Genomic DNA, 15,139 nt, shown 5'->3' with positions numbered 1-15,139 from the left:
GCCTCGTACACGCGCGGCTCCGCTCCGTACGCCTCGTACACGCGCAGCTGCGCTCCGTACGCCTCGTACACGCGCGGCTCCGCTCCGTACGCCTCGTACACGCGCGGCTCCGCTCCGTACGCCTCGTACACGCGCGGCTCCGCTCCGTACACCTCGTACACGCGCGGCTCTGCTCCGTACACCTCGTACACGCGCGGCTCCGCTCCGTACGCCTCGTACACGCGCGGCTGTGCTCCGTACGCCTCGTACACGCGCGGCTCCGCTCCGTACGCCTCGTACACGCGCGGCTCCGCTCCGTACGCCTCGTACACGCGCGGCTCCGCTCCGTACACCTCGTACACGCGCGGCTCCGCTCCGTACGCCTCGTACACGCGCGGCTCCGCTCCGTACGCCTCGTACACGCGCGGCTCCGCTCCGTACACCTCGTACACGCGCGGCTCCGCTCCGTACACCTCGTACACGCGCGGCTCCGCTCCGTACGCCTCGTACACGCGCGGCTGTGCTCCGTACGCCTCGTACACGCGCGGCTCCGCTCCGTACGCCTCGTACACGCGCGGCTCCGCTCCGTACGCCTCGTACACGCGCGGCTCCGCTCCGTACACCTCGTACACGCGCGGCTCCGCTCCGTACGCCTCGTACACGCGCGGCTCCGCTCCGTACGCCTCGTACACGCGCGGCTCCGCTCCGTACACCTCGTACACGCGCGGCTCCGCTCCGTACGCCTCGTACACGCGCGGCTCCGCTCCGTACGCCTCGTACACGCGCGGCTCCGCTCCGTACGCCTCGTACACGCGCGGCTCCGCTCCGTACGCCTCGTACACACGCGGCTCCGCTCCGTACGCCTCGTACACTCGCGGCTCCGCTCCGTACACCTTGTACACACGCGGCTCTGCCCCGTACACCTCGTACACACGCGGCTCCGCTCCGTACACCTCGTACACAAGCGGCTCTGATCCGTACGCCTCGTACACACGCGGCTCCGCTCCGTACGCCTCGTACACACGCGGCTCCGCTCCGTACGCCTCGTACACACGCGGCTCCGCTCCGTACACCTCGTACACACGCGGCTCCGCTCCGTACACCTCGTACACACGCGGCTCCGCTCCGTACACCTCGTACACACGCGGCTCTGCTCCGTACACCTCGTACACACGCGGCTCTGCTCCGTACACCTCGTACACACGCGGCTCCGCTCCGTACTCCTCGTACACGCGCTGCTCCGCTCCGTACACCTCGTACACACGCGGCTCTGCTCCGTACACACGGCTCTGCTCCGTACACCTCGTACACACGCGGCTCTGCTCCGTACACCTCGTACACACGTGGCTCCGCTCCGTACACCTCGTACACACGCGGCTCTGCTCCGTACACACGGCTCTGCTCCGTACACCTCGTACACGCGCGGCTCTGCTCCGTACACCTCGTACACGCGCGGCTCTGCTCCGTACACCTCGTACACGCGCGGCTCTGCTCCGTACACCTCGTACACGCGCGGCTCTGCTCCGTACACCTCGTACACGCGCGGCTCTGCTCCGTACACCTCGTACACGCGCGGCTCCGCTCCGTACACCTCGTACACGCGCGGCTGCGCACCGTACGCCTCGTACACGGGCGGCTCTGCTCCGTACGCCTCGTACACACGCGGCTCCGCTCCGTACACCTCGTACACACGCGGCTCTGCTCCGTACACCTCGTACACACGCGGCTCCGCTCCGTACACCTCGTACACACGCGGCTCTGCTCCGTACACCTCGTACACACGCGGCTCCGCTCCGTACACCTCGTACACACGCGGCTCCGCTCCGTACTCCTCGTACACGCGCTGCTCCGCTCTGTCCGCCTCGTACACGCGCGGCTCCGCTCCGTGCGCCTCATACACGCGCGGCTCCGCTCCGTACGCCTCGTACACGCGCGGCTCCGTACACACTGCTCTGCTCCGTACACCTCGTACACGCGCGGCTCCGCTCCGTACGCCTCGTACACGCGCGGCTATGCTCCCTACGCCTCGTACACGCGCGGCTACGCTCCGTACACCTCGTACACGCGCGGCTACGCTCCGTACACCTCGTACACGCGCGGCTACGCTCCGTACGCCTCGTACACGCGCGGCTCCGCTCCGTACGCCTCGTACACGCGTGGCTCCGCTCCGTACGCCTCGTACACGCGCGGCTCCGCTCCGTACGCCTCGTACACGCGCGGCTCCGCTCCGTACGCCTCGTACACGCGCGGCTCCGCTCCGTACGCCTCGTACACGCGCGGTTCCGCTCCGCACGCCTCGTACACACGCGGATCTGCTTCGTACACACGCGGCTCCGCTCCATACACCTCGTACACACGCGGCTCCGTTCCATTCACCTCGTACACGCGCGGCTCCGCTCCATACACCTCGTACACGCGCGGCTCCGCTCCGTACACCTCGTACACGCGGGGCTCCGCTCCGTACACCTCGTACACGCGCGGCTCCGCTCCGTACACCTCGTACACGCGCGGCTCCGCTCCGTACACCTCGTACACGCGCGGCTCCGCTCCGTACACCTCGTACACGCGGGGCTTCGCTAAGTACACCTCGTACACGCGCGGCTCCGCTCCGTACACCTCGTACACGCGCGGCTCCGCTCCGTACACCTCGTACACGCGCGGCTCCGCTCCGTACACCTCGTACACGCGCGGCTCCGCTCCGTGCGCCTCGTACACGCGCGGCTCCGCTCCGTACGCCTCGTACACGCGCGGCTCCGTACACACTGCTCTGCTCCGTACACCTCGTACACGCGCGGCTCCGCTCCGTACGCCTCGTACACGCGCGGCTATGCTCCCTACGCCTCGTACACGCGCGGCTACGCTCCGTACACCTCGTACACGCGCGGCTACGCTCCGTACACCTCGTACACGCGCGGCTCCGCTCCGTACACCTCGTACACGCGCGGCTCCGCTCCGTACACCTCGTACACGCGCGGCTACGCTCCGTACACCTCGTACACGAGCGGCTACGCTCCGTACACCTCGTACACGCGCGGCTCCGCTCCGTACGCCTCGTACACGCGCGGCTCCGCTCCGTACACCTCGTACACACGCGGCTCCGCTCCGTACAACTCATACACGCGCGGCTCCGCTCCGTACACCTCGTACACGCGCGGCTCCGCTCCGTACACACGTGGCTCTGCTAAGTACACCTCGTACACATGCGGCTCCGCTCCGTACACCTCTTACACATGCGGTTCCGCTCCGTACACCTCGTACATGCGCGGCTCCGCTCCGTACACCTCGTACATGCGCGGCTCCGCTCCGTACACCTCGTACACATGCGGCTCCGCTCCGTACACCTCGTACACACGCGGCTCCGCTCCGTACACCTCGTACACATGCGGCTACGCTCCGTAAACCTCGTACACAAGCGGCTCCGCTTTGTACACCTCGTACACATGCGGCTGCGCTCCGTACACCTCGTACACACGCGGCTCCGCTCCGTTCACCTCGTACACACGCGGCTCCGCTCCGTACACCTCGTACACACGCGGCTCTGCTCCGTACACATGCGGCTCTGCACTGTACACCTCGTACACACGCGGCTCCGCTCCGTACACCTCGTACACATGCGGCTCCGCTCCGTACACCTCGTACACGCGCGGCTACGCTCCGTACACCTCGTACACGAGCGGCTACGCTCCGTACGCCTCATACACGCGCGGCTCCGCTCCGTACGCCTCGTACACGCGCGGCTCCGCTCCGTACACCTCGTACACACGCGGCTCCGCTCCGTACAACTCATACACGCGCGGCTCCGCTCCGTACACCTCGTACACGCGCGGCTCCGCTCCGTACACACGTGGCTCTGCTAAGTACACCTCGTACACATGCGGCTCCGCTCCGTACACCTCTTACACATGCGGTTCCGCTCCGTACACCTCGTACATGCGCGGTTCCGCTCCGTACACCTCGTACATGCGCGGCTCCGCTCCGTACACCTCGTACACATGCGGCTCCGCTCCGTACACCTCGTACACACGTGGCTCCGCTCCGTACACCTCGTACACATGCGGCTACGCTCCGTAAACCTCGTACACAAGCGGCTCCGCTTTGTACACCTCGTACACATGCGGCTGCGCTCCGTACACCTCGTACACACGCGGCTCCGCTCCGTTCACCTCGTACACACACGGCTCCGTTCACCTCGTACACGCGCGGCTACGCTCCGTACACCTCGTACACGAGCGGCTACGCTCCGTACACCTCGTACACGCGCGGCTCCGCTCCGTACGCCTCGTACACGCGCGGCTCCGCTCCGTGCACCTCGTACACACGCGGCTCCGCTCCGTACAACTCATACACGCGCGGCTCCGCTCCGTACACCTCGTACACGCGCGGCTCCGCTCCGTACACACGTGGCTCTGCTAAGTACACCTCGTACACATGCGGCTCCGCTCCGTACACCTCTTACACATGCGGTTCCGCTCCGTACACCTCGTACATGCGCGGCTCCGCTCCGTACACCTCGTACATGCGCGGCTCCGCTCCGTACACCTCGTACACATGCGGCTCCGCTCCGTACACCTCGTACACACGCGGCTCCGCTCCGTACACCTCGTACACATGCGGCTACGCTCCGTAAACCTCGTACACACACGGCTCTGCTCCGTACACCTCGTACACACGCGGCTCTGCTCCGTACTCCTCGTACACACGCGGCTCTGCTCCGTACACACGTGGCTCCGCTCTGTACACCTCGTACACGCGCGGCTCTGCTCCGTACGCCTCGTACACGCGCGGCTCCGCTCCGTACGCCTCGTACACGCGCGGCTCCGCTCTGTACGCCTCGTACACGCGCGGCTCCGCTCCGTACACCTCGTACACACGCGGCTCTGCTCCATACACCTCGTACACACGCGGCTCTGCTCTGTACACACGCGGCTCCGCTCTGTACACCTCGTACACACACGGCTTCGCTAAGTACATCTCGTACACACGCGTCTCCGCTCTGTACACCTCGTACACACGCGGCTCCGCTCCGTACACCTCGTATACGTGGGTCCGCTCCGCACGCCTCGTACACGTGGGTCCGCTCCGCACGCCTCGTACACACGGCTCCGCTCCGTACACCTCGTACACACGCGGCTCCGCTCCGTACACCTCATACACACGCGGCTCCGCTCCGTACACCTCGTACACACGCGGCTCCGCTCCGCACACCTCGTACACGCGCGGCTCCGCTCCGTCCGCCTCGTACACGCGCGGCTCCGCTCCGTGCGCCTCATACACGCGCGGCTCCGCTCCGTACGCCTCGTACACGCGCGGCTCCGTACACACTGCTCTGCTCCGTACACCTCGTACACGCGCGGCTATGCTCCCTACGCCTCGTACACACGCTGCTACGCTCCGTACACCTCGTACACACGCGGCTCTGCTCCGTACACCTCGTACACACGCGGCTCTGCTCCGTACACCTCGTACACACGCGGCTCTGCTCCGTACACCTCGTACACACGCGGCTCCGCTCCGTACACCTTGTACACACGCGGCTCTGCTCCGTACACCTCGTACACACGCGGCTCCGCTCCGTACACCTCGTACACACGCGGATCCGCTCCGTACACCTCGTACACACGCGGCTCCGCTCCGTACACCTCGTACACGTGGGTCCGCTCCGCACGCCTCGTACACGCGCGGCTCCGCTCCACACGCCTCGTACACGCGCGGCTCCGCTCCGTCCGCCTCGTACACGCGCGGCTCCGCTCCGTGCGCCTCATACACGCGCGGCTCCGCTCCGTACGCCTCGTACACGCGCGGCTCCGTACACACTGCTCTGCTCCGTACACCTCGTACACGCGCGGCTCCGCTCTGTACGCCTCGTACACGCGCGGCTATGCTCCCTACGCCTCGTACACGCGCGGCTACGCTCCGTACACCTCGTACACGCGCGGCTACGCTCCGTACGCCTCGTACACGCGCGGCTCCGCTCCGTACGCCTCGTACACACGCGGCTCTGCTCCGTACACCTCGTACACACGCGGCTCTGCTCCGTACACCTCGTAAACACGCGGCTCTGCTCCGTACACCTCGTACACACACTGCTCTGCTCCGTACACCTCGTACACGCGCGGCTCCGCTCCGTACGCCTCGTACACGCGCGGCTATGCTCCCTACGCCTCGTACACGCGCGGCTACGCTCCGTACACCTCGTACACGCGCGGCTACGCTCCGTACACCTCGTACACACGCGGCTCTGCTCCGTACACCTCGTACACGCACGACTCCGCTCCGTACACCTTGTACACGCGCGGCTCCGCTCCGTACACCTCGTACACACGCGGCTCCGCTCACCTCGTACACACGCGGCTCCGCTCCGTACACCTCTTACACACGCGGCTCTGCTCCGTACACCTAGTACACGCGTGGCTCCGCTCCGTACACCTCGTACACACGCGGCTCCGCTCCGTACACCTCGTACACACGCGGCTCCGTTCCGTACACCTCGTACACACGCGGCTCTGCTCCGTACACCTCGTACACACGCGGCTCTGCTCCGTACCCCTCGTACACACGCGGCTCTGCTCTGTACACCTCGTACACACGCGGCTCCGCTCCATACACCTCGTACACACGCGGCTCTGTTCCGTACACCTCGTACACACGCGGCTCTGCTCCGTACACCTCGTACACACGCGGCTCTGCTCCGTACACCTCGTACACACGTGGCTCTGCTCCGTACACACGGCTCTGCTCCGTACACCTCGTACACACGCGGCTCTGCTCCGTACACCTCGTACACGCGCGGCTCCGCTCCGTACGCCTCGTACACGCGCGGCTCCGCTCCGTACGCCTCGTACACGCGCGGCTCCGCTCCGTACGCCTCGTACACGCGCGGCTCCGCTCCGTATGCCTCGTACACGCGCGACTCCGCTCCGTCCGCCTCGTACACGCGCGGCTCCGCTCCGTGCGCCTCATACACGCGCGGCTCCGCTCCGTACGCCTCGTACACGCGCGGCTCCGTACACACTGCTCTGCTCCGTACACCTCGTACACGCGCGGCTCCGCTCTGTACGCCTCGTACACGCGCGGCTATGCTCCCTACGCCTCGTACACGCGCGGCTACGCTCCGTACACCTCGTACACGCGCGGCTACGCTCCGTACGCCTCGTACACACGCGGCTCTGCTCCGTACACCTCGTACACACGCGGCTCTGCTCCGTACACCTCGTAAACACGCGGCTCTGCTCCGTACACCTCGTACACACGCGGCTCTGCTCCGTACACCTCGTACACACGCGGCTCCGCTCCGTACACCTCGTACACACGCGGCTCTGCTCCGTACACACGGCTCTGCTCCGTACACCTCGTACACGCGGCTCTGCTCCGTACACCTCGTACACGCGCGGCTCTGCTCCGTACACCTCGTACACGCGCGGCTCTGCTCCGTACACCTCGTACACGCGAGGCTCCGCTCCGTACGCCTCGTCCACGCGCGGCTGCGCTCCGTACGCCTCGTACACGCGCGGCTCCGCTCCGTACGCCTCGTACACGCGCGGCTCCGCTCCGTACGCCTCGTACACGCGCGGCTCCGCTCCGTACGCCTCGTCCACGCGCGGCTGCGCTCCGTACGCCTCGTACACGCGCGGCTCCGCTCCGTACGCCTCGTACACACGCGGCTCCGCTCCGTACGCCTCGTACACACGCGGCTCCGCTCCGTACACCTCGTACACACGCGGCTCTGCCCCGTACACCTCGTACACACGCGGCTCCGCTTTGTACACCTCGTACACACGCGGCTCTGCTCCGTACACCTCGTACACACGCGGCTCCGCTCCGTACGCCTCGTACACACGCGGCTCCGCTCCGTACACCTCGTACACACGCGGCTCTGCCCCGTACACCTCGTACACACGCGGCTTCGCTCCGTACGCCTCGTACACACGCGGCTCCGCTCCGTACACCTCGTACACACGCGGCTCCGCCCCGTACACCTCGTACACGCGCGGCTCCGCTCCGTCCGACTCGTACACGCGCGGCTCCGCTCCGTGCGCCTCATACACGCGCGGCTCCGCTCCGTACTCCTCGTAAACGCGCGGCTCCGTACACACTGCTCTGCTCCGTACACCTCGTACACGCGCGGCTCCGCTCCGTACGCCTAGTACACACGCGGCTATGCTCCCTACGCCTCGTACACGCGCGGCTACGCTCCGTACACCTCGTACACGCGCGGCTACGCTCCGTACACCTCGTACACACGCGGCTCTGCTCCGTACACCTCGTACACGCACGACTCCGCTCCGTACACCTTGTACACGCGCGGCTCCGCTCCGTACACCTCGTACACACGCGGCTCCGCTCACCTCGTACACACGCGGCTCCGCTCCGTACACCTCTTACACACTCGGCTCTGCTCCGTACACCTAGTACACGCGTGGCTCCGCTCCGTACACCTCGTACACACGCGGCTCCGCTCCGTACACCTCGTACACACGCGGCTCCGTTCCGTACACCTCGTACACACGCGGCTCTGCTCCGTACACCTCGTACACACGCGGCTCTGCTCCGTACCCCTCGTACACACGCGGCTCTGCTCTGTACACCTCGTACACACGCGGCTCCGCTCCATACACCTCGTACACACGCGGCTCTGTTCCGTACACCTCGTACACACGCGGCTCTGCTCCGTACACCTCGTACACACGCGGCTCTGCTCCGTACACCTCGTACACACGTGGCTCTGCTCCGTACACACGGCTCTGCTCCGTACACCTCGTACACACGCGGCTCTGCTCCGTACACCTCGTACACGCGCGGCTCCGCTCCGTACGCCTCGTACACGCGCGGCTCCGCTCCGTACGCCTCGTACACGCGCGGCTCCGCTCCGTACGCCTCGTACACGCGCGGCTCCGCTCCGTATGCCTCGTACACGCGCGGCTCCGCTCCGTACGCCTCGTACACGCGCGGCTCCGCTACGTACGCCTCGTACACGCGCGACTCCGCTACGTACGCCTCGTACACACGCGGCTCCGCTCCGTACGCCTCGTACACACGCGGCTCCGCTCCGTACACCTCGTACACACGCGGATCCGCTCCGTACACCTCGTACACACGCGGCTCTGTTCCGTACACCTCGTACACACGCGGCTCTGCTCCGTACACCTCGTACACACGCGGCTCTGCTCCGTACACCTCGTACACACGCGGCTCTGCTCCGTACACCTCGTACACACGCGGCTCTGCTCCGTACACCTCGTACACACGCGGCTCCGCTCCGTACACCTCGTACACACGCGGCTCTGCTCCGTACACACGGCTCTGCTCCGTACACCTCGTACACGCGGCTCTGCTCCGTACACCTCGTACACGCGGCTCTGCTCCGTACACCTCGTACACGCGCGGCTCTGCTCCGTACACCTCGTACACGCGCGGCTCTGCTCCGTACACCTCGTACACGCGCGGCTCTGCTCCGTACACCTCGTACACGCGCGGCTCTGCTCCGTACGCCTCGTACACGCGCGGCTCCGCTCCGTACGCCTCGTACACGCGCGGCTCCGCTCCGTACGCCTCGTCCACGCGCGGCTGCGCTCCGTACGCCTCGTACACGCGCGGCTCCGCTCCGTACGCCTCGTACACGCGCGGCTCCGCTCCGTACGCCTCGTACACGCGCGGCTGCGCTCCGTACGCCTCGTACACGCGCGGCTCCGCTCCGTACGCCTCGTACACGCGCGGCTGCGCTCCGTACGCCTCGTACACGCGCGGCTCCGCTCCGTACGCCTCGTACACACGCGGCTCCGCTCCGTACGCCTCGTACACACGCGGCTCCGCTCCGTACACCTCGTACACACGCGGCTCTGCCCCGTACACCTCGTACACACGCGGCTCCGCTTTGTACACCTCGTACACACGCGGCTCTGCTCCGTACACCTCGTACACACGCGGCTCCGCTCCGTACGCCTCGTACACACGCGGCTCCGCTCCGTACACCTCGTACACACGCGGCTCTGCCCCGTACACCTCGTACACACGCGGCTTCGCTCCGTACGCCTCGTACACACGCGGCTCCGCTCCGTACACCTCGTACACACGCGGCTCCGCCCCGTACACCTCGTACACGCGCGGCTCCGCTCCGTCCTACTCGTACACGCGCGGCTCCGCTCCGTGCGCCTCATACACGCGCGGCTCCGCTCCGTACTCCTCGTAAACGCGCGGCTCCGTACACACTGCTCTGCTCCGTACACCTCGTACACGCGCGGCTCCGCTCCGTACGCCTAGTACACACGCGGCTATGCTCCCTACGCCTCGTACACGCGCGGCTACGCTCCGTACACCTCGTACACGCGCGGCTACGCTCCGTACACCTCGTACACACGCGGCTCTGCTCCGTACACCTCGTACACGCACGACTCCGCTCCGTACACCTTGTACACGCGCGGCTCCGCTCCGTACACCTCGTACACACGCGGCTCCGCTCACCTCGTACACACGCGGCTCCGCTCCGTACACCTCTTACACACTCGGCTCTGCTCCGTACACCTAGTACACGCGTGGCTCCGCTCCGTACACCTCGTACACACGCGGCTCCGCTCCGTACACCTCGTACACACGCGGCTCCGTTCCGTACACCTCGTACACACGCGGCTCTGCTCCGTACACCTCGTACACACGCGGCTCTGCTCCGTACCCCTCGTACACACGCGGCTCTGCTCTGTACACCTCGTACACACGCGGCTCCGCTCCATACACCTCGTACACACGCGGCTCTGTTCCGTACACCTCGTACACACGCGGCTCTGCTCCGTACACCTCGTACACACGCGGCTCTGCTCCGTACACCTCGTACACACGTGGCTCTGCTCCGTACACACGGCTCTGCTCCGTACACCTCGTACACACGCGGCTCTGCCCCGTACACCTCGTACACACGCGGCTCCGCTTTGTACACCTCGTACACACGCGGCTCTGCTCCGTACACCTCGTACACACGCGGCTCCGCTCCGTACGCCTCGTACACACGCGGCTCCGCTCCGTACACCTCGTACACACGCGGCTCTGCCCCGTACACCTCGTACACACGCGGCTTCGCTCCGTACGCCTCGTACACACGCGGCTCCGCTCCGTACACCTCGTACACACGCGGCTCCGCCCCGTACACCTCGTACACGCGCGGCTCCGCTCCGTCCTACTCGTACACGCGCGGCTCCGCTCCGTGCGCCTCATACACGCGCGGCTCCGCTCCGTACTCCTCGTAAACGCGCGGCTCCGTACACACTGCTCTGCTCCGTACACCTCGTACACGCGCGGCTCCGCTCCGTACGCCTAGTACACACGCGGCTATGCTCCCTACGCCTCGTACACGCGCGGCTACGCTCCGTACGCCTCGTACACGCGCGGCTGCGCTCCGTACGCCTCGTACACGCGCGGCTCCGCTCCGTACGCCTCGTACACGCGCGGCTGCGCTCCGTACGCCTCGTACACGCGCGGCTCCGCTCCGTACGCCTCGTACACACGCGGCTCCGCTCCGTACGCCTCGTACACACGCGGCTCCGCTCCGTACACCTCGTACACACGCGGCTCTGCCCCGTACACCTCGTACACACGCGGCTCCGCTTTGTACACCTCGTACACACGCGGCTCTGCTCCGTACACCTCGTACACACGCGGCTCCGCTCCGTACGCCTCGTACACACGCGGCTCCGCTCCGTACACCTCGTACACACGCGGCTCTGCCCCGTACACCTCGTACACACGCGGCTTCGCTCCGTACGCCTCGTACACACGCGGCTCCGCTCCGTACACCTCGTACACACGCGGCTCCGCCCCGTACACCTCGTACACGCGCGGCTCCGCTCCGTCCTACTCGTACACGCGCGGCTCCGCTCCGTGCGCCTCATACACGCGCGGCTCCGCTCCGTACTCCTCGTAAACGCGCGGCTCCGTACACACTGCTCTGCTCCGTACACCTCGTACACGCGCGGCTCCGCTCCGTACGCCTAGTACACACGCGGCTATGCTCCCTACGCCTCGTACACGCGCGGCTACGCTCCGTACACCTCGTACACGCGCGGCTACGCTCCGTACACCTCGTACACACGCGGCTCTGCTCCGTACACCTCGTACACGCACGACTCCGCTCCGTACACCTTGTACACGCGCGGCTCCGCTCCGTACACCTCGTACACACGCGGCTCCGCTCACCTCGTACACACGCGGCTCCGCTCCGTACACCTCTTACACACTCGGCTCTGCTCCGTACACCTAGTACACGCGTGGCTCCGCTCCGTACACCTCGTACACACGCGGCTCCGCTCCGTACACCTCGTACACACGCGGCTCCGTTCCGTACACCTCGTACACACGCGGCTCTGCTCCGTACACCTCGTACACACGCGGCTCTGCTCCGTACCCCTCGTACACACGCGGCTCTGCTCTGTACACCTCGTACACACGCGGCTCCGCTCCATACACCTCGTACACACGCGGCTCTGTTCCGTACACCTCGTACACACGCGGCTCTGCTCCGTACACCTCGTACACACGCGGCTCTGCTCCGTACACCTCGTACACACGTGGCTCTGCTCCGTACACACGGCTCTGCTCCGTACACCTCGTACACACGCGGCTCTGCTCCGTACACCTCGTACACGCGCGGCTCCGCTCCGTACGCCTCGTACACGCGCGGCTCCGCTCCGTACGCCTCGTACACGCGCGGCTCCGCTCCGTACGCCTCGTACACGCGCGGCTCCGCTCCGTATGCCTCGTACACGCGCGGCTCCGCTCCGTACGCCTCGTACACGCGCGGCTCCGCTACGTACGCCTCGTACACGCGCGACTCCGCTACGTACGCCTCGTACACACGCGGCTCCGCTCCGTACGCCTCGTACACACGCGGCTCCGCTCCGTACGCCTCGTACACACGCGGCTCCGCTCCGTACGCCTCGTACACACGCGGCTCCGCTCCGTACACCTCGTACACACGCGGCTCTGTTCCGTACACCTCGTACACACGCGGCTCTGCTCCGTACACCTCGTACACACGCGGCTCTGCTCCGTACACCTCGTACACACGCGGCTCTGCTCCGTACACCTCGTACACACGCGGCTCTGCTCCGTACACCTCGTACACACGCGGCTCCGCTCCGTACACCTCGTACACACGCGGCTCTGCTCCGTACACACGGCTCTGCTCCGTACACCTCGTACACGCGGCTCTGCTCCGTACACCTCGTACACGCGGCTCTGCTCCGTACACCTCGTACACGCGCGGCTCTGCTCCGTACACCTCGTACACGCGCGGCTCTGCTCCGTACACCTCGTACACGCGCGGCTCTGCTCCGTACACCTCGTACACGCGCGGCTCTGCTCCGTACGCCTCGTACACGCGCGGCTCCGCTCCGTACGCCTCGTACACGCGCGGCTCCGCTCTGTACGCCTCGTACACGCGCGGCTGCGCTCCGTACGCCTCGTACACGCGCGGCTGCGCTCCGTACGCCTCGTACACGCGCGGCTCCGCTCCGTACGCCTCGTACACGCGCGGCTCTGCTCCGTACGCCTCGTACACGCGCGGCTCTGCTCCGTACACCTCGTACACGCGCGGCTCTGCTCCGTACACCTCGTACACGCGCGGCTCTGCTCCGTACACCTCGTACACGCGCGGCTCTGCTCCGTACACCTCGTACACGCGCGGCTCCGCTCCGTACGCCTCGTACACACGCGGCTCCGCTCCGTACGCCTCGTACACACGCGGCTCCGCTCCGTACGCCTCGTACACACGCGGCTCCGCTCCGTACGCCTCGTACACACGCGGCTCCGCTCCGTACACCTCGTACACACGCGGCTCTGCCCCGTACACCTCGTACACACGCGGCTCCGCTCCGTACACCCGCGGCTCCGCTCCGTACGCCTCGTACACACGCGGCTCCGCTCCGTACGCCTCGTACACACGCGGCTCCGCTCCGTACGCCTCGTACACACGCGGCTCCGCTCCGTACACCTCGTACACACGCGGCTCTGCCCCGTACACCTCGTACACACGCGGCTCCGCTCCGTACGCCTCGTACACACGCGGCTCTGATCCGTACACCTCGTACACACGCGGCTCCGCTCCGTACGCCTCGTACACACGCGGCTCCGCTCCGTACGCCTCGTACACACGCGGCTCCGCTCCGTACACCTCGTACACACGCGGCTCCGCTCCGTACACCTCGTACACACGCGGCTCCGCTCCGTACACCTCGTACACACGCGGCTCTGCTCCGTACACTTCGTACACACGCGGCTCTGCTCCGTACACCTCGTACACACGCGGCTCCGCTCCGTACACCTCGTACACACGCGGCTCCGCTCCGTACTCCTCGTACACGCGCTGCTCCGCTCCGTACACCTCGTACACACGCGGCTCTGCTCCGTACACACGGCTCTGCTCCGTACACCTCGTACACACGCGGCTCTGCTCCGTACACCTCGTACACACGCGGCTCCGCTCCGTACACCTCGTACACACGCGGCTCTGCTCCGTACACACGGCTCTGCTCCGTACACCTCGTACACGCGCGGCTCTGCTCCGTACACCTCGTACACGCGCGGCTCTGCTCCGTACACCTCGTACACGCGCGGCTCTGCTCCGTACACCTCGTACACGCGCGGCTCTGCTCCGTACACCTCGTACACGCGCGGCTCTGCTCCGTACACCTCGTACACGCGCGGCTCCGCTCCGTACACCTCGTACACGCGCGGCTGCGCACCGTACGCCTCGTACACGCGCGGCTCTGCTCCGTACGCCTCGTACACACGCGGCTCCGCTCCGTACACCTCGTACACACGCGGCTCTGCTCCGTACACCTCGTACACACGCGGCTCCGCTCCGTACACCTCGTACACACGCGGCTCTTCTCCGTACACCTCGTACACACGCGGCTCCGCTCCGTACACCTCGTACACACGCGGCTCCGCTCCGTACTCCTCGTACACGCGCTGCTCCGCTCCGTCCGCCTCGTACACGCGCGGCTCCGCTCCGTGCGCCTCGTACACGCGCGGCTCCGCTCCGTACGCCTCGTACACGCGCGGCTCCGTACACACTGCTCTGCTCCGTACACCTCGTACACGCGCGGCTCCGCTCCGTACGCCTCGTACACGCGCGGCTATGCTCCCTACGCCTCGTACACGCGCGGCTACGCTC

At 66.9% G+C, this 15,139-nt stretch overlaps 1 protein-coding gene across 1 annotated transcript in view; it reads right to left on the bottom strand.

The window, feature by feature from the left end:
• The window catches only part of LOC141178644 (uncharacterized), a 1,052,471-nt gene that overhangs the window by 183,376 nt on the left and 853,956 nt on the right, over positions 1-15,139 (bottom strand). The gene's annotated exons all lie outside the window — the stretch shown is intronic.

The sequence above is a fragment of the Phyllobates terribilis genome, unplaced genomic scaffold (assembly GCF_046119375.1).
Source record: "Phyllobates terribilis strain yellow unplaced genomic scaffold, ASM4611937v1 Scaffold_29__1_contigs__length_15306474, whole genome shotgun sequence".
Lineage (NCBI taxonomy): Eukaryota > Metazoa > Chordata > Amphibia > Anura > Dendrobatidae > Phyllobates > Phyllobates terribilis.
Note: the sequence above shows the minus strand (reverse complement) of the source record. Positions and strands in the feature narration are given on the sequence as shown.